This window comes from Ornithodoros turicata, chromosome 9 (genome assembly GCF_037126465.1).
Source record: "Ornithodoros turicata isolate Travis chromosome 9, ASM3712646v1, whole genome shotgun sequence".
NCBI classification, from domain to species: Eukaryota; Metazoa; Arthropoda; class Arachnida; order Ixodida; family Argasidae; genus Ornithodoros; species Ornithodoros turicata.
In genome coordinates this window covers 1,225,334-1,252,412 of record NC_088209.1, presented here as the reverse complement: position 1 = coordinate 1,252,412, position 27,079 = coordinate 1,225,334, and the positions used below count along the sequence as shown (strand labels likewise).

The window sequence follows — 27,079 nt, the reverse complement described above, 5'->3', positions numbered from 1 at the left end:
ATAACGACGCACACGCTAATAAACTGTGACAAAGACACCCATTTCTGCTATCAGATAATTATTGCATAATGCTAAATACTCATTTGCTTTGGCCCTGCGTGAAGAAACCACAGGACAGGGATACACAATCTATCTTAAGCGAGCACGGAAAGTCACTTCTACTCGAACAGCTTAATACCATAAAGTCTGAATTTTTGCAAAGAAAATAAAGCCTGAACAGCGCTACGAAGGTGACAGACACATACTAACAAACAAACAAACACTTCTTCGAGTCTGTATTATCTTTTAAAAAATAACGAAAGCACACATAAAAAAATCAAATCGGCTAGGTATCCTACCAGACGTTGTGCCTTAAAGTTGGCTGCACGCAATGTGCGGAAGCATGCTGTGAAGCCAACTTGCGGTTTTGCTGGATGCACATGAAGTCCGATTCCAATTGGAAATCGCGCTAAGGACGTGCCAAACGTGGAATTTTCGCAAGATTAATCCCAATACCTGGAATTCTGTTCATTTTAGCGGGAATGCTGGCGCTTGTGCTCCATTATTCGAAATTTTCGAATATTCGAATTTCTCGATTATCAAATTTTCGAATACGAATAGGGTTCGAATATCAACAATATTCGAACAATATTCGAAATTTCGAATATTCGCACACCTCTAGTGAATACTGACACTCAACGATATATAACAAAAAACAAACAAATTCCATTCTCATGAACTCTCCTCTGCCGAGCGGCTTTCTCCTGCTCTACCTGGATGCTGACTTTTTCCCCCCTCACCTACATTCTGAGTAAAAACAGTGACAGAAGAAAAGAACCGCGAAAAATTACACGCATTTGTGTCACAGGACAGGGATACACAAATTTCCTTAAGTGAGCAGGGAAAAGGCTTAAGTCGGTACCGCTCATGAATAATCGGAGAATCACCGCGTATCGCTACGCGGCTAGCGCTTGAACAGCGCTACGAACGTGACAGATACATACTAACAAACAAACAACAGCAGGACCGGCGTCGGGCACTCATAAAATACCCTGGCCAAAACAAAGACTTCGCCAGGTTCGCGAGGCAATTCCATTAAAAACGCTCGTCCTATCCTACAGATAGCAATGCAAACGCGACTGCCCTTATTTTTTAAACCACTATTTCACGCAATAGTACATAAATGTATCACTCGTGCCACACGAAAAGGCAAACACTTACTTGTCAAGTGGGGTCCCAGCGCGTGCGCGCGCGCACACACACAGGCACACACACACACACTAACATTTTCACACTCACAAACACAAAGTCTATTTTCACAACCACATAAATCCATATTATTCCTCAGGTCAATAATTATCCTGCCATCGTCAAAAGACGGCACAGACATGTATGCTTACGCAAGACAATCGGTCCTCGTTCCGGATGTAATAGGATATCGTCACTCGGCCGGCGCGAACCAATAAAGAAAGAAAGGAATGCATGTTCGCTATACGAAGAAAACGGTGCCGTGCTTCTACGCAGCGATCATTATACAGACGCGTAAATGTGAACATCATTCGCTACACACTGTAGCTCTCATCATTTTTAAACCAAACCGTGTTCATAGGTCTTCACTAAATAGGTGAGCCGATAATGACTCCAAATAAAATAAATAAAATAATCATTCCAGCATCGCTGGCTGCAAGCTTGGGTACCCAACAGAGCAGCACGCTCCTATCAACACGCCTTGGGCTGACCTTACACACCCGAAGCCTTTTCTGAATGCATTCTGCCGGCGCTGGAATAAAAGATTTATCGCGAGGGTACTACGATGTCAGCTCTGTTGCTGTTTAAGTGATAAAACAGTGCGCTTACTCGGGCAATCGCGCGCGTCCAAACCGCGAGAACGGGTCCGCGTTGCGCTCGCGCCGCGGGGAATCGCACGCGTCGCGAGTCCAAACCGCGAGACCGGGTCCGCGCGCGCGCTTCGCGGTTCGGGCGCACTGTTTTATCACTTAAACAGCAACAGAGCTGACATCGTAGTACCCTCGCGATAAATCTTTTATTCCAGCGCCGGCAGAATGCATTCAGAAAAGGCTTCGGGTGTGTAAGGTCAGCCCAAGGCGTGTTGATAGGAGCGTGCTGCTCTGTTGGGTACCCAAGCTTGCAGCCAGCGATGCTGGAATGATTATTTTATTTATTTTATTTGGAGTCATTATCGGCTCACCTATTTAGTGAAGACCTATGAACACGGTTTGGTTTAAAAATGATGAGAGCTACAGTGTGTAGCGAATGATGTTCACATTTACGCGTCTGTATAATGATCGCTGCGTAGAAGCACGGCACCGTTTTCTTCGTATAGCGAACATGCATTCCTTTCTTTCTTTATTGGTTCGCGCCGGCCGAGTGACGATATCCTATTACATCCGGAACGAGGACCGATTGTCTTGCGTAAGCATACATGTCTGTGCCGTCTTTTGACGATGGCAGGATAATTATTGACCTGAGGAATAATATGGATTTATGTGGTTGTGAAAATAGACTTTGTGTTTGTGAGTGTGAAAATGTTAGTGTGTGTGTGTGTGCCTGTGTGTGTGCGCGCGCGCACGCGCTGGGACCCCACTTGACAAGTAAGTGTTTGCCTTTTCGTGTGGCACGAGTGATACATTTATGTACTATTGCGTGAAATAGTGGTTTAAAAAATAAGGGCAGTCGCGTTTGCATTGCTATCTGTAGGATAGGACGAGCGTTTTTAATGGAATTGCCTCGCGAACCTGGCGAAGTCTTTGTTTTGGCCAGGGTATTTTATGAGTGCCCGACGCCGGTCCTGCTGTTGTTTGTTTGTTAGTATGTATCTGTCACGTTCGTAGCGCTGTTCAAGCGCTAGCCGCGTAGCGATACGCGGTGATTCTCCGATTATTCCTGAGCGGTACCGACTTAAGCCTTTTCCCTGCTCACTTAAGGAAATTTGTGTATCCCTGTCCCGTGACACAAATGCGTGTAATTTTTCGCGGTTCTTTTCTTCTGTCACTGTTTTTACTCAGAATGTAGGTGAGGGGGGAAAAAGTCAGCATCCAGGTAGAGCAGGAGAAAGCCGCTCGGCAGAGGAGAGTTCATGAGAATGGAATTTGTTTGTTTTTTGTTATATATCGTTGAGTGTCAGTATTCACTAGAGGTGTGCGAATATTCGAAATTTCGAATATTGTTCGAATATTGTTGATATTCGAACCCTATTCGTATTCGAAAATTTGATAATCGAGAAATTCGAATATTCGAAAATTTCGAATAATGGAGCACAAGCGCCAGCATTCCCGCTAAAATGAACAGAATTCCAGGTATTGGGATTAATCTTGCGAAAATTCCACGTTTGGCACGTCCTTAGCGCGATTTCCAATTGGAATCGGACTTCATGTGCATCCAGCAAAACCGCAAGTTGGCTTCACAGCATGCTTCCGCACATTGCGTGCAGCCAACTTTAAGGCACAACGTCTGGTAGGATACCTAGCCGATTTGATTTTTTTATGTGTGCTTTCGTTATTTTTTAAAAGATAATACAGACTCGAAGAAGTGTTTGTTTGTTTGTTAGTATGTGTCTGTCACCTTCGTAGCGCTGTTCAGGCTTTATTTTCTTTGCAAAAATTCAGACTTTATGGTATTAAGCTGTTCGAGTAGAAGTGACTTTCCGTGCTCGCTTAAGATAGATTGTGTATCCCTGTCCTGTGGTTTCTTCACGCAGGGCCAAAGCAAATGAGTATTTAGCATTATGCAATAATTATCTGATAGCAGAAATGGGTGTCTTTGTCACAGTTTATTAGCGTGTGCGTCGTTATTTTATTTATTTTTTTCTCTTATAGCTATGCGAGCAAAAGTGCGTGTAATATTTCGCTGCTCTTTTCTTATTTTCTCTACTTTTTATGTAGAAGGAAGCCTCCTGCGTAAAAGCTGAATAGTGTTCTACCAGTGGAAGTGGGGTTGTTTGTTTGATTTTGTTGGGTGTTCGATATCTTAACGAAGTAAGCAGAGCTTAATTTTGCAGATTTTTGAGCAGAAATGCTGGTATCTGAGCACGGAGTACAAATTTCTATATTTCTCTGCTCCCTAAGAAAATTTGTACGTCGTTTTCCAAGCAGACCGCGTTTAGTTTACGCAAAATAGAAAAATGAAGTTGTGTATGCTCTATGATGATCCGCCGCAGGCTTAGGCCTTTTCCCCGATCACCAGTGTTTTCGCATTCGATGCCGCATGTCTAGACTTGTTCAGTAGTGTTGCAATTTTTACCCTTCGCTAATATCTTGTTGCTGCCGTCTTGCGTTAGACGTTGAACTTCGTAGCGATGTGCGGTAACGCTACGATTATTCCTGAGCGCTCCGTGTGTTTAATGCGTTGTCCTCTGTGCGTGCATGCGTGTGCTTTTTCCCCTGATTTGTGACGTCATCGTGGCATGTCTGGACTTGTTTAGCAGTGTTGCAGTTCTTCCCGCTGCTAGTATGTTGTTGCTGTCATGTTGTGCTAGCCGCGTGGCGATGTGTGGTGACCTGAGGTCTTCAGCCTTTTCCCTGCTCACCTAAGGAAATTTGTGTATCCCTGTCCTGTGCTTTCTTTACGCAAGGGCAATGCGGCTGCGTATGTGGCATTATGCAAGAATTATCTGGTGGCAGAAACGGGTGTCTTTTTCTCAGTGTATTGGTGTGCGCTACGGTTTCTTCCGGTTACAGCTATTGGACCACAAATGCGTGTAATTTTTCGCGGTTCTTTTCTCCTTTCACGGCTTTTACTCAGAATGTAGATGAGGGGAAACAGTCAGCATCCAGGTAGAGCAGGAGAAAGCCGCTCGGCAGAGGAGAGAGTTCATGAGAATGGAATTTGTTTGTTTTTTGTTATATGTTGAGTGTCGGTATTCGCTTTCCTCGATATGTTGAGGAAGTCAGCCGTTATAGGTATTTGTGCAGAAATGCTGGTATCTGAGTGTGGAGTAGAAATTCCTATAAAGCACCTCTCCTTGTGCATTCCTGAGCTGCTGTGTGTGTGCGCGCGTGCTTCTTTTTCCTGGTTTGCGACGTCATGATGGCATGTTGGGGCTTGTTTAGCAGTGTTGCAATTTTACCCGCCGCTATTATCTTGTTGTTGTTGTTATCTTGTGTTAGCCGCGTAGCGATGTCCGGTGACTCTGCTATTATTCCTGAGGTCTTAAGCCTTTTCCCTGCTCACCTAAGGAAATTTGTGTACCCCTGTCCTGTGCTTTCTTTGCGACAATGCGTCTGTGTATGTGGCACTATCAGATACCAGACATGAGTGTCTTTTTCTTGGTTTATTGGCATATGCTTCAGGCTTTTTAAATCAAGCACAAGTGCGCGCAATTTTTCGCTGCTCTCTTCCTCAGATCACCGATTTTACGAAGAAGACAGTCGCATGGTACAGCTGAGAAGAGGGTTTCTCTGATTGTTTGTTTGATTTTGTTGGGTGTTCGATATGTTGAGGAAGTCAGCTGTTAAAGGTATCCGTGAAGAAATGCTTGCATCTGAGCGCAGGATAGGAATTCCTGAAGCACAGCACCCTCAGTGTAAATTAATTATTTTGGATATGAGTCTGCTTCCCTGCATGACAAGGCTGAAATGGGAAGAGAGAAAAAAATTGGAGCGCTTCATTAGTAGCGATCCAAGTAATAGGGCAATTATAGTTTTCATAGAAAGTTGGGCTCCTAAAATTATAGTTTAGTTGTAGTTTTTCTAAACTGCAATGCAATAATCATTAATATAGTATAGGAATGCTATCGTGTTCCCGTAAAGGCGTTCTGTCTTGTGCTTTCCCGCCTTTATGCTCGCAATGCGCGAATGGAACTTTGCCCACCCGGCTTCCGCGCCTTTTTTGCTCGCAGGTGTAGCCTCAGACAACGAATGTATGAGCATAGAAAGGGTCATGTATTACATAAGCCTGGAGGTGATGTTGAGTGGTCTCACTTATTATTTTAAAAGAGCAGTGGCAGTTTACTGTAATTCTAATGACCATGATGAGCCTTTGGGGTGAAAATCCTTAATATGCGGGGTGCTTTTTTGTTGAATTTTAATGAGAGAATCAATGTCATTAAGAGTAGGACAAAGGAAATAATCTTGCGATTCAATAAATAATAGGAGTCTTTGCCGGTGTCTTCTTCTTCAGACAGGATGTGATGACGTCACGCAGTCTGTAGCAATGCGTTGACTGTTACTAAAAAAAGTGTAGCAAAATGGTGTGTATTCCCCTGGACAGATTTATGATGAGCACTGTTTTTGAATAAGAGGAGTGCGTGTGCTTAGAAATAGTTTGATGCTGGTTTCCTTCTTTGTTTCTTTTCGCTTTTTCCCCCCTTGTCTGACAAACACGTGCTGACATGCCTGGGCTTGTTCTGACATGCTTTCCTTCTGCATGTAGTTTTTTTTCTTTTTGTACAAGGCATATTCTTGACGATAGTGCTGCCTTGAATGGGAGTAGAGCTATTCTTAATAATTTTGCGATTCATTTAGTTCAGAGAGTAACCGCGAGGGGGACAGGTGTGTGACTTTATGTCTTGCTGAACCATTTTTTTTTTTTTTCCTGTACAGTAAGACTTTGGGAATGAAATGCTACAATCTCCTCTTGTCTATGGTGTTTTTCTGCAATAGTTCCCTACGCAATCATTATAGTAGAATAAAGGAAATAATCTAGGGATAGTGATTCAATAAATAACAGGTGCCCTGTCTAGAGCGTACGCGTCCTTGAGCCACGCACCTGCATGATGACCGCATACCGAGAGACTATTGTTTCAGGTTGACCTTGTCTAGAGGAGCATTAGTGGAAAAAAACTGTGTAGCCCTGAGACAATAGGATGACGTTACGACCAATGAGAACGGCCTGCAGGGGGCGCAAGGATTCACTTCTCTCTTGGACACTGACGGGTCTCGACACGCAAATTCTGCTCCTGGCGTTGGCCGTCAGTGGAAGAGCGTAGCTTCGGTGGGGTTCTGTCTGCCTCTGATGGGGTGCGGATGTGTGGTTCGTCACTGGTGAATGGTGTTCGACGATGCAGGTGGATTTTGTGACGAGCGGATTTACAATGAGGGAATGCTGTGAATGGGAAAAATGATGGTGAGTGCCTTTTTCACTCTGTTCAAGTGTTTGTTTTCCTCTGTTGCCCAGCAGTCGTACGATTTGTCCTGACGTGTCCTGATATGCCCCGATATGCATGCTTTCCTTTGTTGACGCTTAGTATTTTTTTCTTTTTTGACAAGGAACATTGTCGTCTTGACGATAGTGCTGCCCCGAGTTCTGCGCGCGTTGATTTGTTGAGTGCCTAGTCCTCTTATTAGCCATTGATGGAGTTACATGTTAGGATGTTTTGTTCTTTTGCAAGTCTCATTTAGTAAGACTTTGGAATTCCTACGATCAGTTTTCATGCATGGTGCTCTTCTGCAATAGTTTCCTATGCAATCGTTATAGAAGAATAAAGGAAATAATCTTGGGATAGTGATTCAATAAATAATAGGTCCCCTGTCTAGAGCGCACGCGTCCTTGAGCCACGCAGGTGCATGATGACGTCATACCGTGGCTTCACTGCAGATTGACCAAAGGAGCATTAGTGGAAAAAAACAGTGTAGCCCTGAGACAATAGGATGATGTCTGGACCAATGAGAACTGCCAGCAGGGGGCGCAGGAATGCTCTTCTCACTTAGCCTCACGACCAATGAGAACGGCCAGCAGGGGGCGCAGGAATGCTCTTCTCTCTTAGCCTCTCGCAGGTGGCGGTAGGAGGGCGCTACGAGCGCGCGCATGCGTAGCACCCGTAGAGTGGCGCTTACGTCAGTCCACCTCTGGCTCTCGTTGGGAGAAGACGTGCGGTCGTTCGCTCCGTCGTCACTTGATCCCTGGCTGTCGACGAGAGCAGTCGCATCGGTCTGCGCTCCTGCTGTGGTGAGGTTTATTTGTTGCGTAACTATTGCTTTCGTCAACTTTGTTCCCGCTTTGTTTGCGATTTTCGTGCCAGTGCTGGTTGCTGTTGTCCGGGCATTCCCGCCATTTTCTATCATCTTCTGCCTTGGGACCGGGAGTAGCGCTGGCTTGATTCTTAATAATTTTGTTGTGAGATTAGTTGAGAAAGTAACCGCTAGGGGGTGCAGCTGCGGGGCTTTATACAGGACAAAAAAGCATTACGAGTCAGTTTCTGCCTGCCTCTCGGATGGAGCAGTCGCATGGTTCTGCGCTCCTGTTCTGGTGGGCTCATTTGTTGTGTAACTAATTGTTTTTTCTTGTTAGCTATTGATGGTTTGCATACTCTTGCTTTCCCAGCCTCTGTATTACGAGTGTTTTTCTCCTTGCATGTCCAGAGCTGTCCTAACTTGCCCAGACATGCCATGATGACGTCACAGGATGTGCGGAACTGGTGCTGCGATGCTTTGCAACCTGCCTCTGTGCTCCGTCGCCCAGCGACGGTCAGCGGCCGTTCCGGGCCGCTTTCTTCAAGATGATGTCGTTGATCTTCAACTAAACTCCTTCTCTCCACTCTATCTCTATCTTTTTATTTTATTTTCTACCTATTTTTTTATTTTTTATCAGCTCAAGTAGCCGGAAACTCACACAGTGGTCTGGACGTGTCTTAGATGATCCTCAATTAGTGTAATGACTCCCTGGTGGGTCCTGATTAATGTGGGGGGTCCCAATTAGCTCTAATTGCTAATTAATGGCGTCCAGACGAAGATGTGAGTTTCCGGATACTTGAGCTGATCCCATACTACTGAGGGCAACCGTATTACAACAAACATGTAAGCAAGATCCCACAGCGCATTCCAGCGGCAGTGGCTTGAAGTTTACTTACATACATTGGAGCGATTGTTCGGTTTAAAATCTGCGCGTGGAATCGCCTTCAGCTCTGATTCTTTGAGAGCTTCATCCTTTGAAAACGAGAACACATCTACAGCTGGGTCCTCGTCGTTGTTGTCTCGACAGCGAGGAACGCAGCATCGGTCCATGTGTAACTGACTCACCAACATCGTTTCAGTTAACGGCCACTGCCTATCTCTACATAGAGCGTTCCAAAAGCGTACGTACCTGTCACTCGAGAAACCTGACAATGCAGTACGCGACGCACAGGCAAAAATGTCACGAAACAGACACCAGAAGCATGGAGAGATGACCGGCAAGTTGCTCATATTGGGTTGACTTGGGATGGCCCGATGCATCAGGATGCATCGGGCCATCGGACTCGGGATCAGGCTCGCTCAACTAGCGTTACGTCACACGCAGGGAGAGGGAAGCATGAAGAGGCCTTGTGGAGGCCCCAGGCAGATCCTCTCCTACCCCTCTCACTGGAAGAGCAGCGCCTGCTTTGCCCTGACTGTCGCCCATCGCCGCGGATAGTTGCATCGCTCCCAGGTGGAGAGTGGCAACCCTGCCAATCTCGACTTAGCCGCCGCCGTAGCCATCGTTCGTAGGCTACGTCCCGAATTCGTTCGAGACACAGACGAAGTACCGCCGGCACCCCCACAGAGGGGCGACCACTTCATTGACTTGGACGTCCCCGACGATCTGTGAGAACTGTGCCTGTTGACTTGTGGGTGGGGGAGTATGGGTATGGGATGGCGCCACCAGGCCTCCACAGCTCCCCGCATTTGCGGCAGTAGAAAAATAAGATCACGTCACAGTCACGTGGTATTACATCGTCAGGCATCATGACGGATGCCCATTGGCCAAAGGAGGATGCGCGCTCCGGGATTGGTTGATAAAGTTTCGAAATATCTGACAGCTCACTTTTCGCGGGCAGTCTTGGCAGTCGGCCATGCGGGCAGCTCCAAGCAAGGTCGCTGCGTCTCCGCGGCTCGCCGATGTCGGTTGACCACAACGACCAAAGAGGAAGTGTACGCGCGGATTTGTTCGTGAGCTATAGTGACTCTGGCCATGTACTGATCTCCGATAAAGTGTCAACATACGGATATTCTTGCCGGGTCGGAACTGGAATGCTTGGTGAGCTGACGCCTGAGGAACACTTTCGAGCGCTGTCGCATTTTCAAATACAGTGACTAAGAAGAGAGTGTTCGTAACGACAAAAGTATTTCCCGTGACTGTGTGACCTACGGTGCATCGCCAGAATGAGAGGAAGATGCTCATCTGTGAAACGCACGCACTCGTGGACTTCGCTCGCCTCCAGAAGTAGACTGTATGTGTGCTTTGCAAGTTCGAACTTGGTTTGGTTGCTGTCTATTCAAGGAACGAAACGTCCTGTACGCACGGTGAATATATGAGTCAAACATCTGAGTTTATACGTTGCATCAATAAATATGTATTTCGCCTATCAAAAATGTCGTAGTTATTTGGAATAACGGGCGCCAGGTATGAAAGCCAGTAGAAGTCAATGGCAGCCAGGGCCGGCCGAAAGCCGAGCCAAACTGAGAGGTTGCTGATTGGTTGGCTGCTAGGCATCACGACGCATTTTCATTGGTCGTATGTCCAGTGTTGCCTGAATTATCTCAAACTATGGGCTCTATGGGGAGCTGTGGGCGCCTGGCGCCACCAGACATCTCAGGCAGGACACTGTTATCGCAATGGGGGCGCTGCCGCAGGAAGCAGAGTATTTAAGAGCGCGCCGACGGCGTTTTGGGGGGTGTGTGCTCACGGGACGGGAGCGGAGGGTACTTATCTATTGCTGTACTACGCGGTGCGTCTGGTTGCGGTGTATCAAGGTAAAATAACCTTCGGTTTTTTGTTGGATTCGCTGTCCCTTCGCGGGGTGGGTGGACGGGCGGACGTACGACCCCGAGAGTGGGAAGGTTCCCCATAAACTCTTATCAAGTACGTTAAAACATCAGAGGGCAGAGAGTCCTGCTCTGTCTTAAATCCCTGGACAATAAAAAAGAAAAAGTTTGAGTTTCGACAAAATGTTGCTTTTACTCAAATAGATATATTTCAAATAGATGTTCTGACGTGTCTGTTGTTCACACTGAAGCCAATTTCTATTTGCGGGGCTGTCAAAATTACTTTACGAAAGCACATCTCAATCTCAGTAACAGAGAGCTGATGGGTACATCGAGTACATGAGTACAGTCATTTAAATTCACAGAGACTCTCCTTGCTAGTTTGGTTAGTATTGAGTGGCTTCACTCTGTGTGGAAAAGTATCAATATATTTCATGATAATAGAATTGCAAAGATAGAGTGCCTGATACTGCGTAATAAATTGTTTAGTCATTTTGAAGTACTATTGCCCACTTCAGTGGTGCATGGTTAACTGTGAACCGAGATTAAGGGTTGCGAATATTTGAAGTGAACGCTCATCTCTTTCTTTACAAATATTTGTTGGTGACATGATAATGAATCAGTTACAGTACTCCTTTTAGCGAAGTGCTAAATCTGAATCTGGATTCAAATATTATTTGGCATTTGAAAACCTGCTCAATATCAAGTATATAAGAAGTTATGCATGCAGTTCAGCTGAACTACACTGATGGAAATTATCTTATTTACTCCCTGTATATACAAGACACGAGTATAATTTACAAATACAGATAAGACCCCAGGTTGCGTAACCGTCCAGGAACAAACTAATAATTATAATATTCTGCGACTGAAATGAAAAAGCAATGAGAAAAACTTGCAACAAGCAAGAAATGGAAATTTGCTGGCATCAATATAGATATATAGATTTCTACAAGTCTGCAGGTATAAACCCCTTATAGACATCTGATGGGAAAGCATCCCTAATAGCATGCACGACGCAGGCAGGAAGAATCTATGCCTATGGTACTTTCTCAGAGCACCTCATGTCCATGTCGCGAATTGCCGGCAGGCGATATAACGAAATTTCCTGCAGAAATAAGCGTTTTCCGTTCACTTTTCCGTTCAAGTAGCGCGTGAAGACTACACGGCGCTGCAGCGTATGTTGTCGTACTCTTCGGTTTGTCGCATGTACGTAGAAGACACTTGCAGGACTTCGGTGTCAAGGCGCAGTATTTCGAAATATTTGTTGTTTGTGATGGAATTGTTTGTCTGCTTGTTACTCGCGTTTACCTCTCAGCAGCACAAACACTCGTCCGCAGAATCCATCGGCTTGCATTTCCCACATGAACACCTGCACGACGGGTTACAGATACCCAATGCCACTTTCGTTCTCGCCGGATTAGCGAGCGGAAGCGCGAGTATTACTTGCGGTGTGATGCAATTTTTGACAGACTGACGGTTTCGTACTAGGTCCCTGGACATGCAATCATCGAAAATTCGATGGACTACTGCGATTTCAGCGGAGGTCTCTGACATTTGGACTTAAGAAGGTTCAAGCTTTTCGCTGAACATAAAGTTTCGATAGGTTCATATTTACTTTTCGGTCCCTTCAAAGGGACTATGAAACGATTTTTTTCTTCGTTTCGTTCGAAAGAAGACATTTTTCTGAGTCTAGAACCGAAATTTTACTTTCGTCGCGCGAGCGGATTTCTCGGGAGCGAATTTAAACGGAGCGGCGAAGGGAGGACAGGTGGTGCCGCGCCGTGACGAGCTGCCGAGCGGAGACACAACGGGTAACTTGACGCGACCACGGCCGGCTCAGCAACACGTCATCGTGACGTGTTGCCGAGCCGAGGAATCCCGCCAGGAGCATGCGCCGTAGGATCCCGCGTATGCGTTCATCGGGAGTGGAAATCTCCATGACAGCAGCTTTCGCGCGATCGGCAGATTTCGGCAGTGGCGGCAGCCACAGCGCGAGCTCGCGGCATTACTTGCCATTGTGCAACACCGGTGACGTAACGGGGAACCGAAGAGCGGTCCGTACAGTTACACCATCGGCAGGGAGATATGCGCGGGAGGAGGAACGCGGAAGAGATATTTCCAGCGCGCGCTCCTCGCAGAGTGGAGCGATTTCGTCCGGAAAAATTTGTGGCATATTAGTTTCTCTGCGGGAAGAACAGTTTCCATCGAAAAAAAGTATGGGGGTTCGGGAAATTTCATAGTCCCTTTAAGACTGTTCACGCTGCAGCATGGACCTCACGAATGAGACGGTTCTCCAAGGTGCACCGTCTATGAACCTCCTGCTTTTATGAACCCCGTATTCTCAACCTCTATTCCCTTCCCCCTTATGAACCCCATATTTTGTCGGGTACGTAGCCGGTACAGATTTTAGAGTGCTACTCATGTATGCTCTTTTCTCTGGTAACACTACAGCTGGAATGACTTGAAAGCCCTCAGTTGATTTTTTTTACTCCTTACAAACTTGAAACTTCAAAGAAACCATTGTACAGTGCTGGACAAAAGTTTACGGAACACGCTCCGGCGTATCTTCCTCAAAGTAACACGCTAGCAACAAATGTGACCGTACGGACCTGCAAACAGGTGACTGGGTAACCAGGCGCATGTCTGTAAGTCCGTACGGTATCATTCGCTGCTAGCTGAGAACGGAATGCACCGAAGCGTGTTCCGTAAACTTTTGTCCAGCACTGTACACTAACGCGATTAGGATGCCCGAAAGAAGGGAATACTTTTTGAAAATAGATATCTTCTAACTGGTCACCCTTTTCATTATATAACTGCATGGCGCAGCTGTTTCGCACTAAAGGTCGTGTGTGTGTGTGCACTGAGCATCGCAAGTGGTTTTACGAATACAATGGGCTCATCCGGAACGCTATAAGCTTGCCATAGCATATGGATTCCTCATTTCCTCTTAGTAATTGAGTATCTGGAGAGTTTTCATATGTCATCTGCTCTTCAGGGCTTCCTCCCCAAGTTGTTCGTGCTTTGGCTTGAAACAAGTGCAACTCCCGAATGGCTACTTTCACCGGTGCGGTGGCTCTTTGCGTGCTTTTGAATACCGGTAAGTTAGGGTTTAATTTACTGACAAGAAAAAAGTACACTATGTGACTTTTCGACCCTGCTTAGTCGTGAAATATTATTTGTTGCTTGTGGTGTTCCTTTTAACGACATTTACCGCATTATTCGTTCGTCTTAGCGGCGTTTTCGAGGCTGCAACCAATCAGATGTACCCTTAGAATAAGGCCTTTGCTGTTAATCCAGCTCTCTGGGGAATCGTATAAATGCATCAAGTGCTGCTGGGCTTAAATACACCAAGGGACCACTTGGTAGTATGCGCGTTCTCTGGGAACGGGGATGATTTATCCCTTTCTATTTTACGTGGATGATATACATGTGGAGCACAAGCAAATGTAGTCGCAATCCGAATACCCTCCATATTTAATTGCCGATTTAAGAAGCCGCAGATCAACTGGTTCTCGAGCATTATCGATGGAGTCTTCCATTTTAATCTTGTCGAAGATCACATACGCACAATCCATACGGCAATGGTTTCCAAACTTTGTTACCCTCCGGCCTACCAGAACTACAAAATATCGCATCCCCCCCCCCCCCCCTTTGATTTCGCGATGCCACGAGCTTTCCGATTTCAGAGCATGAAAAAGGTGTGGAACGCCCCAAGTTCACAAAAAGTGCTCCATTGCAAAACGCCGGGAAACCCAAATTGTGAACAAAAAAAAAAAAAAACCTGTGTACAGAGAACGTCCAGCAAGTGCACGAATTACAATTATGGACAAAGGAAGCAAAGGTGTGCGTTTGAAGCTGCGGTTTGAAGGTGTACGATGAAGGGTTCCCGATGGGAAAACACTGCCACGTCATTCCTTGTTTCTTTCCTGCACTGTAGGGGACACGGCTTTCTAAAATAAGCTCTCCGTGGTTTATCTCCCCTAAGATCTCCAGGTGTTGCAAGAGTAATTTCTTTCAGGTAATAAACACTTGCAGCACATGGTCAATCCTCAAATACAATATTGGCACAATACATTCAAGCCCAACCCAGGTAAGGTGGGACGCGAACTACTGACAGGCGAGCTAACCGTGTCACCAACAGTACTTCCCAAGCAGCAAAATGTACTGAAAGTCGAGTGCAATATGGGTGGACGGGTAGGTGGAAGGCCTTGAACAGACTTGTGAAACTAAAGAACATTGATAAGACACATACCGTCCACCCCTATTGCACTCGACTTTCAGTACATTGTGCTGCTTGGGTTCCGTCCTCGCTTCGAATATTTTATTCATTCGTCCTCTGCATAGCCTTTCCCTCGAGCTTTTTATCTTAGATCGAGACAATCAAGTCGAGACAAAGAGTAAAAAAAATTCCCGTGCCGTCCCAAAAACCGCTGTTCTTCCTGGTCTACGAATCTGCACTGGGGTGCAAGAGCACAACACGAGGACAGGATTGTCCAATAAGTACAGGAACACTTAGCTCTGCTTCTTGCATCGTCTTGTTCAGGGTGCGTGCGAAGGGTTCGAGGATTGATTCGGCACAAAGAGGTCTCCTGAAACGGGTGCTCATGCCACACGGTGTACAAATATGTTACGAGATGTTTATACCTTTGAGATCAACTGACTTTTTTATATGGCGCGCTTCTGGATAGATAATGACGATATCAACAAAGCTTTTGTTTCCAGCTGCTGTCCTGTATTTAAGAACAGGTGTATTCTGAGATATGGCGTTGAACACGTGCCTAAAAAATACCGACAAAACAGATGTACCATTGCTTGCTATTCCGAAAACGAAACTGAAAATAAACAAACAGAAAGAAAGCAAAGGAAAAAAAAAAAGAAAGATACGCAGCGCAAACAAACAACAACTTTATCACGACAGTGCAGTACAGGCACGGAAGAAAGTCCTACGAAACGGCCCACTGCGTAGGCTGTTGAATATGTTACGTAAAAGACGACGAAGTTTGTGGTTCTGGGGTGATGGTTTTTCTTTTTTTTTTCTTTTTTTGTCAACTGACTTGTTGCACGTCCTGGATGTTCGATTCTATAAGGACGAGGTGGACGGATTAAGGGCAACCTCCATGGAGCGAATGTACAGCGAAAAAGCTGCGAACTTCGCTCAGCGTCGGACGCCCAGCGCGAGGCGTCAAAAATATGAGCGTCCGCCGCCGATCTCCCCATGCCAGATATTTTCGCCCAGCGTCCGCGATTCCGGAAGCGTCAACTGCAGATGACCCAATCAAAGTGCTCTTCCGCTACGAATCTACGCCAGATCGCCTGCACGTGGTCGTCTGCTCTCGTGAATCATCGTCATCGTCCTCTTCTTGCAACTGGATGCTGTCGTCTGCTCGGTGTTTCGCCAACTGCATCGTTAGAACGTGAGGCATTCGCTGCCAAGAAACATGTTTTCCTTTCGCAGTAGTGAATATGCCTTTCGGTACGTTACTGGTCGCATCTTTTCAGACAGTTGTTGGATTTAGTTGCAAAATTTGTGACATTAAATGCACTTTTTCGAGTAATTGATTTCACTAAGCTTTCACCTTATACCCTGGCAACAGTGACATCACAGCATGACTTCCCGACGCCGTCCGCTGGTTTTTCGCTCCATGGAGCTGGTGCCGGCGAACAACTGGCGGCGGAACGCGCGTGGCAGTCTGCCGCGCGAACTTCGTTGCAAAAATTCGCTCCATGGAGGTTGCCCTTTAAAAGGTTGCTGGATTTTCAAAGAGCTGCGAGGCTTCAGCTGCATTTCTTCCAGAGAGAGGAATCTTCGGATTCCTCAACATTTCATGGTACCGAAACCCGGGAATTTTCATCCGGATTTCTGTCCATCAACAATAGAACGGGTCAAGTGCAAGAGAGCGGCCAGAAGGGCTCAAGTGACGAAGCTCTGCAACGAGGTTGCCGAGCTCCGAGCGGACCGAACAGTGACGGACGTAACGCTGAAAGCGATCTTGGGTAAACTTCAGACTGCCGACGTAGCTCTTCGAGCGGTGAACGACGAAATCGAGCCTCTGTTTGAAGTGTAGGAGCTTGAAGAGGAGTATCAGGGCGCAATCAGCTACGAAGAAAAGACCGTAAAAGTCATAGTGGAGATCCAGTCACGTTTGGATGAGTCGAGACTGGACCCTGTGCAGTCACAGAGCGGAGTCAACCCTGTGCAGTCACAAAGCAGAGTCAAACTCCAGGAGTTGCAGCTCCAAACTTTCTCAGGCGAGTTGACAAACTGGGTGTCCTTTTGGGAGTAGTATCGTACGGCAGTTGATGAGAACGCAAGGTTGACGAAGAGTGAGAAATTTCAGTACTTGAGGACCTTGTTGAAAGGAAATGCAGCATCAGCTATTCGAGGTCTGCAGACAACAGTGGCATGCTATGATGATGCTATAGACATACTGAAACAGCGTTTCGGGAATACTACCCGGATAGAACGTGAGGACTTGTCAAGGTTACGAAAGCTTCCATCCGTGAAGTCGACGGAAGATGTCGTGGGGCTTCGAGCACTTTACGATCATGTCCAGGCTCACGTGAGAGGACTTCGAGCGTTAGGAGTAACAAAGGAAAGTTATGCTTCCATGATGGTGGACATCCTTTTGTCGGCGCTTCTAGAAGCCCTAGTCATAGACTACCAAAGAAGGATAGTACACGACGCCATGAAGTCAGAAAGTTTCGAAGCCAACCAGGAAGGACAAGGAGCAACTAAGTCAGAATCGACCCAAGAAACAGAGACGAAATGACTGGATGAGTTGAAAAGGCTGCTTATATACTTGCGAGTAGAAATAGAGAGCCAAGGCAGGTCGCAACTAAAATTCGCCGTGACAGGTATCCCGATCAGCGCCCCAAGGGCAAAAGGACTGGTGGTATGACGACTGGAGCCATGTTGTACGCTGGGCTTGGGCAGCCTGGCGAAAAAAGGAACTGCTTTTTCTGCAGTGCTGCAGATCACAGCACCGAGGACTACAAAGCAGACATTACCCTAGCGGAAAGGTTCAAGAAACTGGCCGAAGATATCAGGTGCTATCGTTGTACCAAGAAGGGTCATCGGTCAAAGGACTGCAGAGTAAAAGTGGAATGCAGTAAATGTCGAAGACGACACGCGTCATTGGTTTGTGGCCCGTCTAGACAACCGGTAGAAAAGGCTCAGGTCAGTGAAGTGTTTACCACGACGAGCGTCTCTACAACGAACAACCCACAACGGTGCGAAAGAGCAAGAGTAATGCTGCAAACGTTCCGTGCGTGGGCATCATCGGACACCGAATGCGCTTACCTCAGAGGCATATTTGAAGGAGGAAGCCAGCGCACATTTATACGTGATGACATAGCCCGCAGACTTCGAGCTGCCAGTAATTGGGTAAAGAACGCTTCAGCTCAACACTTTCTCAGGTGATGCCAGTCGGGACAATATTCGAAAGTGCAAAGTTGTCGAAGTTCGTCTAAGGAGTCAGTTCGCACCGAAGGAATATGTGGTTCGCGCAACCACCATTGACTTTATTTGTAAGGACCTCGAAGAAACTCCTGCCAGTAACGAATTCGTGTCTTCTGCGCGCGTCCACGGCAACTTCATCGCCGATGACCTCTTATTCCCTAGTGTACAGAGCGAAGGCGAAATAGGACTACTCATCGGATGCGACGAGCTGTGGAAGTTGGTCTCAGGAGAAGTCAACAGATGCCAGAGTGACGGAAGACTGGTTGCAGTGGAATCCGTTTTCGGATGGACCTTTCAGGGGCCAACCACGGTGACCAGCTGCAGTACTACTGACAACTCAACGACAGCCGTGTGCATATTGAAGGTTGGTGTGGTCACTTCTGATGACGACATTCTGAAACGTTTCTGGGAAGTGGATAATCTAGGAGTATCCCAGGAGCGTGACAGTAAACAGGAACACAAGGCAGATGTTCTGGAGGACTTCATACAGAAGTTGGAAAGGAAGAACAGTCGTTATGAGGTTGCGCTGCCATGGCAGACGGGCCTGAGTGCGCTAGAAGATAACTATGCTGTAGCCAAAGACCGACTGCAGAGGTTAATGAAACGACTGTAGCGGGACAACACCGTGGTGGACTATGTCCGAAGCTACATGAAAAATGGCCATGCCGAAGAAGTCAAGGAGGACATGGGATCCAGTTTGGTCTATTACATGCCACACCGAGCTGTCATCTGGAACAACTTGAGTACAGCAAGAGTACGAGTTGTATTTGACGCCTCGTCACATGCAGCGGGGACGTTGTCTCTAAATGATCATTTGGAAAAAGGGCCAAAGCTTAACACCGACTTAGTTGGAGTACTGCTACCTTTCCAGCTACACAAAGTGGCATTGACAGCCGACATCGAGAGAGCCTTTCTGCAAGTGGGAGTCCGGAGTCGAGACAGAGATGCATTGAGGTTCCTGTGGTTTTCGGAGGTTCCGACTGCAGACCATCAGGACCCACAGTTACAGTGCTGGAGAATGAAGAGGGTGCCATTTGGGACGACAGCGAGCCTCTTTCTCTTAAGCGCTACCGTGCAGCATCACTTCAAGTCGTTTCTGGATGTCGATGAAAAATTGGCTGAGTCGTTACTCAATTCATTTTACGTGGACGACCTGTTCACCGGAGCTCCAACCTTGGACGAGGCCCTGGATATAGCTGGTATGAACTTAACAAAATGGGCTTCAAACGCTGCCGAGATGCAACAGGCATTGTCACCACAAGATGTCAGCTGTGATGGGAATAGGAAATCATTTAACGAGCCCGCCGAGGGTAAGGTGCTCGGTGGAATCGAGAACTAGGCACGTTCACACTCTCTGGAGTGCATCTGTTGAGCATCATTAGAGACACACAAGCAAGCAAGCGATCAGTGCTGCAGGCCTCAGCTAGGATCTTTGATCCTCTCGGTTTTATTTCGCCCTACACGGTCCGGGTCTAGACCATTTTCCAAGAACTATGGAAGGCTGGACTACAGTGGGACGCTCCCCTACCGGCGGATTTAGCGACCATGTGGCGATCCTGGTGTTCAGAGCTACCAGAGCTGTGCAGTATATCCCTGGAGAGATGTTTGTTACCTGTCAACTGGACAGAATACGTCTACGAGCTGCACGTATTCACATATGCTTCACCACAAGCTTACGGGGCCTGCGCCTTTCTGCGAACGAGAAATGAGTGTGAAGAAAAGAAAGTGCGACTGGTCTTCGCGAAGACACGTGTAGCGCCGATCAAGATGCTCACGCTCCCACGGTTCAACTAATGGGAGCTGTGATAGGAGTACGAATTGCCAAGTTCGTCAGATCGTCGCCGGCGGTGGTAGTAAAATGTGTGACATTCTGGACAGACTCTACAAATGCTTTGAGTTGGATCAAGGGTGATGCTACGCGGTGGAAACCATTTGTCCGGAACAGAGTCGTCGAGATCCAAGTACACAGCGAAGCGAAGCAGTGGAGGCACTGCCCATGGAGTGAGAACATGGCCGACGCACTGACAAGAGGACTTACCGTCATGAAGCTAATCGACGACAGGCAATGGTTCGAAGGTCCCTGCTGACTAGCACAGAACGAGGAATTTTGGCCAGATCTAATGTCTAAAAGTCCAAGTTGTCTCGACTCCGTTGAAGACGAGCGAAGAACAGAAACCGTGACCATGACTCACACTGAAGACAGTCCCATTCCTGCATTATTTGATCTGAGTAGACACAGTAACTACCAGCGCGTGCTGCGCATTACAGCGTGGATGACGAGGTTTGTTCGGAACTGTCGTTCAACGTCAAAAATCTGTGGTTCACTCAGTGCTACTGAGATTGGTGAGGCGGAAGATTTCTGGACCAGACATGTACAGACAGAAGCTTTTTGGAAGAAGTGGCTGCGTTAAAAGAGAAGAGGGCTATCTTTAATACTTCGAAGATAGTACAGTGGCGGCCCTTCTTGGACGACAACGGAGTCCTACGTTCGACAGGACGACTGCAATACTCCAACCATACGGAAGGGGTAAAGCACGAGATACTACTGCCCAAACAACATGCGTTCGTGGCGCTCCTGGCTGACAGTGCTCATCGGCGAATGCTCCATGGCGGGGTGCAGTCATCACTGACAGTTTTAAGAGAGCGTTGGCGGATTATCAAAGCGAGACAGTTGGTAAAGTCCATCGTGCACCGATGTAAGGTCTGCGCAAGATTTCGTGCACCGAGAGGAGCAGCACCAACTGCGCCTTTACCGAAAGAGGGTTTGACACCCACACACCCCTTTGACGCTACCGGCACAGACTTCGCTGGACCCCTGTACATCAAGGAGGCTTCAGGATCGTCTACGAAGTCATACATTGCGTTGTTTACGTGTGCGACGTCGAGGGCCGTACACTTAGAACTTGTTATGGACTTAACCACGAAGTCATTTATCAGGGCGTTCCGGCGCTTCATTTCAAGGAGGGAACTCCGTCAACTATTTTCAGCGACAATGCAGTGACCTTTAAGAAAGCAGCTAAGGATATAGGGAAGCTTTGGAGCGGCATACGGAGCCAAGAAGCCCAGGATTTCATCGCCACAAACAGAATCAGTTGGAAGTTTATTGTAGAGAGGGCGGCCTGGTGGGGCGGAATGTGGGAGAGGATGGTGCGACCGTTAAAGCTTTCTTGAGCAAGGTGGAAGAAATGGTGACGTTGCTGCACGAAGTGGAGGCAGAGGTGAATTATTCTAGACCACTCACTTTCCTGCATTCCAACCCAGATGAGCCCAGCACTCTCACTCCCGGTCATCTACTTATAGGAAAAAATGTAACAGCACTTCCAGGCACAAAGGTTGCGTCATCAGTTCCCTGTACCAAGACTGACACCACCAACAGAAGATGGATGTACAGACAAATACTTGTGGACCTTTTCTGGAAGAGGTGGAGACATCATATCTGCTCGAACTACGATCTGCCCATCAATCCAACCAGGTTCTCGAGTCGCGCGCAGTGTCAAGAGGTGACGTTGTCATCGTCCATCAAGATAAAGTTCCAAGACATCTGTGGACACTAGGTCGAGTCACGGAAGTCTACAAGGGGAGAGACAGAAATACCCAGCCATTCGAGTTAAGGCTTCCAATCGGCCACACTACGCGCCGACCAGTACAATTGGTGTATCCCCTGGTGGTTCAAGACCGCGAGTGTTGATGACTCACTCTTGCGCGGGGAGGGTGTTGAATATGTTACGTAAAAGACGACGAAGTTTGTAGTTCAGGGGTGGTGATTTTTCTTCTTTTTTTGTCAGCTGACTTGTTGCACGTTCTGTATGTTCGATTCTGTTAGAACGAGGTGGACGGGTTAAAAGGTTGCTGAATTTTCTAAGAGCCTAGAGGCTTCAGCTGCATTTCTTCCACAGAGAGGGATCTTCGGATTCCTCAACATAGGCCATGAAGGAACGAAACACAGGAGCGGCCCTTCCAACTTTTTGCCATTGGGACGGGCGTGCCAGCCTTCGCATTGCATTCTGGGATGCTCCTGTCTACCATGTGACCGCTCCCGTGACCCCAAGGGCATGCGCAGACCAGCTCCCAAAGCAGACGACGGGAGTCGTGATTGTGTTGCAGTTCGGATATCTGCACTGTGATGAACGCCGAGCGTCCAGTTTCGTTTGTGTGTATTTGGAGGTTTACTTTTGGTTTACCCTTGTACTACAAGACCGGTCACGGTCTGCAGGACAAGCACGCAGGACTAGAAACATCGTTCGTGGCAGCGACGTTTGCTTGACGACGTGGCCACGTTTGTGTGTTTGTTGCTGAAGTGGTAAAGCATGTCAGTAGTCAAACTTGTACAATAATGGAAGAAATCAAATGAATCAGCGGCTGTAACACAGCGCCAGCTTGCGAACGAACGATTCAAGATGAATCTCTCACAGACAGGGGTACGAAACAACCGATCAAGTACGTACTTACGAATGAAACGTTACTCCCGTGACAGAGCTGCTTTCTGTTGAACGGCAGTCGCAACCGCGGTAAGAAGACTTTAACAAAACGTTGGCTCCGCAGTGGTGCTCACATTTTAAGAGTAAATCTTTGGTAAAACATAAAAGGACGGAAAGCAGCACGAGCAACAACGCGTTGCTAAACCGAAACTTTAGAGATGATCACGTGGTGGACAGGAAGTAATGGCGGTTTGACAGGAGCGACCGCCAAAGTGTCCCACGGATGTTCGAAACGGCCGCTTCCGTATTTCCTTCCCCCATGGAGTAGGCCGAGGGACGGGACCAAGGAGGGTGGCCATGGACAATGTGTTGCAGCCCAGCTGTATTAGACGGCGGTGGAGGGCTTGCCGTTGGGGAATATGCTGCTGGGAGTGCAGAAGCCAAGTCGGCACCTCACCACAGCTGGAACACAAGGCGGAGCTGGATAGGCCGAAGCGATGGGGCGCCGGCAACGTTGAGGCGGAGGCGGTGCAGCAGTCATTCTTCCTGACGACTGCAGCGACACGCAATGAAGAAGGCCACTGAGGGGTCGATGGACTGCATGTGACAGTTGTATGCGGCGGCAAGAGATCTAAATGCTTGGGCACGGGCTGCACACCGGCAGCGAATAGCTAAATGGCAAGCCCAAAGTGTAAGTGGTTGACGTGCAGTGACGTCTGCGCGTGTGTTACGGGTCAGACCCACATGACCGGGCACCCACTGAAGGGACAAAGCATGATCGTTGGCACGAAGTCTGTTGTACATATGAACAATACCCTACCCTACCCTAGAGGGGTAGAAAATCCAGTGAACCGATTAGGAAATCTTAATGGAAGGGCCTCAGGACGCCTCTCTGGCTACTCTCGTCGTGAGGCACTTCCCTTAATAATGCTCCTATACACTTTAAATCCGGCAACGGATATGTATCGCATGAAAGAAGGCCCGAACCTGTGCCAAGCGGTACACATGAGGTACAGTCCTTAAGCAGCAGGCACAGTTATCGACCACCGTTAACCGCGAAATTCAAGCGACGCAAGGGCACCGACACCCATCCGTACCGGCTAGATAGCTTTTAACTGCGGTGTACGAAAATGCCCATGTGAACGTTAACTTGTGCATTACAATTTTTAAGTGATTACTTATGTCTCAGAAACTACCTAATTCATTGAGACACTACACTTCCAACTGAGCTGTTGTTCGCTTGCAACCACAGTACTTGCAACAGTTACATGCTACTACTATGGTACTACACGCTGCTACTACATGGGACTATCGGAGGACAAAGTAAAAAATTGTATTGCCTCGCATACTACTACATCACATTCCGTAAGACATGCTATGTCACTCTTCTTAAGCAAATAATCCCTACTTTGTCTTCTCAGATTCGAAAATGCTTCCTCCGTTCGCTCCACTCCTGACGTTTGTAAACAAACTCCGGCGACAAAAACTTTTTACCTACTTCTGTGAGTTGAACTGCACAGTATGAGATAATCAGCAGACAAAAGTATAATTGCTTTTTTCACGAAGTATGTGATTTTGTGCGTACTAAAAACTGAAATAGATCAAATTAATTAGGCTCACACTGCAGTCTCTATGCTCACTGTGCTTGGAAGACCTGGGTCGGCCGCCATCTTGAAGTTCGGGGCGCCACCTGCATTGGAGTCGCGAATAAGCGACCCCGAGCGGCCTCCGAGCCGAGCAACACAGGGGTGACATAAACCCGCCATCTTTGTAACTACCTTCAAGCGGGTGCTTTTTGCAAAACCGCGATCTTGTCCTGGTCGCACGTCACACAAAACGTTGCAGGCGCGGTTGCGCGAAATTGAATGTCCTTCTCGCGTACTCACATGCTTTTGCTGAGTAAAGCTGCAGCGTGAGCAAAGCTGCGCAAGGACGCGGGCCTGCCATCCAGTACTGACTTTGTCATGTTTGTTATGTGGAGCACGTTCCAAAAAATGCAGCTGCGCATTTGAAACTCCAATCATTATCATCGTCATCTAAAGGGGAGCGTCGTAGCACCGCTGTGAGACCAGACACTGTTTTTGAAGATCTTCTATGACATCATCCGCAGTTTGCACAGGTTTCTTCAGCATCGAAGTCTCTCATCCCAGTCAAAAAAATGAATGGGTCCAGTTGGAAAATTCCGAATTGGTACCAACTGGTTGTGCTCAATTGGTTCCGCTTGTGTTTTCGGCTACCCATTGGTCTCGTCCAACTGGATCCAACTGGCGCCCCCATTGCAATTGAGTAGCATACGAACACTTACCAACTGAAAACATACTGGCCTCCCAGCTCGATCCAATGGGTTCTAGCCAACCGAACCATTTGGCACCAACTGGCCTCCCAGCTCGATCCAATGGGTTCTAGCCAACCGAACTATTTGGACCAGTTGGTGCCAACTGGCCTCCCAGCTCGATCCAATTGGTTCTAGCCAACCGAACCATTTGGATCAGATGGCGCCAACTCGCCTCCCAGCTCGATCCAATGGGTTCTAGCCAACCAAACCATTTGGACCAGGCACTAACTGGCCTCCCGGCTCGATCCAATGGGTTCTAGCCAACCGAACCATTTGGACCAGTTGGCGCCAACTGGCCTCCCAGCTCGATCCAATGGGTTCTAGCCAACCGAACCATTTGGACCAGTTGGCGCCAACTGGCCTCCCAGCTCGATCCAACGGGTTCTAGCCAACCGAACCATTTGGACCAGTTGGCACCAACTGGCCTCCCAGCTCGATCCAACGGGTTCTAGCCAACCGAACCATTTGGACCAGTTGGCACCAACTGGCCTCCCAGCTCGATCCAATGGGTTCTAGCCAACCGAACCATTTGGACCAGTTGGCACCAACTGGCCTCCCAGCTCGATCCAATGGGTCCTAGCCAACCGAACCATTTGGACCAGTTGGCACCAACTGGCCTCCCAGCTCGATCCAATGGGTCCTAGCCAACCGAACCATTTGGACCAGTTGGCACCAACTGGCCTCCCAGCTCGATCCAATGCGTTCCAGGTAACCAGACCATTTGCACCAACTGGTCTCCTAGATCAATCCAGCGGGTTTTATGCAGCCTTTGGATGCAACGATTTGAAAGCTATTTGTGTCCTAGTGAAGAATAACTGGCAACTCGTGATTTACTGACTGGTGCCTTACTCGTCATCAAAATAAACCCAAATGGTAAGCTTATTTGGTAAACCCAACTCGAAACAAGTGTTTATCGAACATGAGCCGACTGACAAAAAGTGTACCATGCAACTGACTGCTGTCCACACTTTGTTGTCGCCTCGACGAAGGAATAGTACAATGCACAAGTACACCGCTAGGAGATGGTGGAAAATAGATGTGAATTTATTATTCTGCCTTTTTTTACTAGAGTTAATGACTGTATAGTAGCATATCGATGGAGTGCTGAACTGTACCACCAGACATATCAATAGAGTGCTTCAGTGTCCCTTGAAGGCCTGAAAACATATTCAGAAATTAGAGCTTGGGTACATGCTTGGCTGTCGAGCTGCCAACAAAGCATACTGTGCTGCTGTTACTCTCATATTCGATAGTATTTACCTTTTTGTACAGTATCACCTATTCCACTGGAGTACTTCAGTGTCCCTTCAAGCCCTGAAAGTATATACAAGCATGAACAGGATTAGCATATGTTCACTGTACATCTGTACACATAGCTGTAGTGCTTGTGCTGCATTCATGTTCAGTAGTACCTACCTCCTCTAGCAAACGTTTTAGGCACTGTCATGTGCAAAGACTCTATATGAAATCTAAATAGATTTGAGAGGAAAGTAAAGTGATTTCCACATTGTAAAATCATCAGTGTGGCCCGACGGTCACCTGTGGAACGTCTAAAATCCCAAGCGCTGGGCAAAAGACAGAACACGACGACAGAAAAGGACACGACGATTATTAAAATGCACGCACAAGCACTCTGCCTGAATATGTGCCGTACCGGAACCCCGAAGCGTACACGCAAATGTATTTTCTGTTTGACTTTAGCGGACTAGTCAAATGTCACGTGCGGTGTGTCATTTTCATTTATGACACGCGACACAAACCGAAATAATACTCGAATGTCAGAACGTTTCGACTGGGTCGGATTTATAAGTTATAATAACGAAATGACAGAAGCGAACATATCTCTATGAGTCCGGATCGGTGGGCGGTGGTAGCCGCAGCTGACGTCCGGGTCTGTCGTGTCAGTATAACGTCGACGACGGCATGGATACTAAAGTTTACGAGCACACGGTTAGTATTCAGGGGTAGTCATTTATCACGAACGCACTGAATTACGCGGCTGAGATGTCACCGCGTCTCTCGTGGCCATTGGTCGCTCGCGGATTCAAAAATGCCAGTAGCAGCCCTGCAGCCAGCCGCTTTACACCACCGTTTCGTAAAAAGCAGCGATCATGGCATATAAACAAGATCAAAATAAATTGTTTTTGCTGATATACGCCTAATTAATTATTGCGGTATTTTCAAGTACATTGTGTCTGCACTTGGT

General features: G+C 47.4%; 1 long non-coding RNA gene across 1 annotated transcript in view; it reads left to right on the top strand.

Annotated features, from left to right (window-relative positions):
- The first annotated feature begins 13,640 nt into the window (after positions 1-13,640).
- LOC135369180 (uncharacterized) overlaps positions 13,641-27,079 on the top strand; it is a 45,026-nt gene continuing 31,587 nt past the window's right edge. The window contains exon 1 of the long non-coding RNA XR_010414953.1: positions 13,641-13,758. This is a non-coding gene — a long non-coding RNA (uncharacterized LOC135369180). The remainder of the gene's footprint in view (positions 13,759-27,079) is intronic.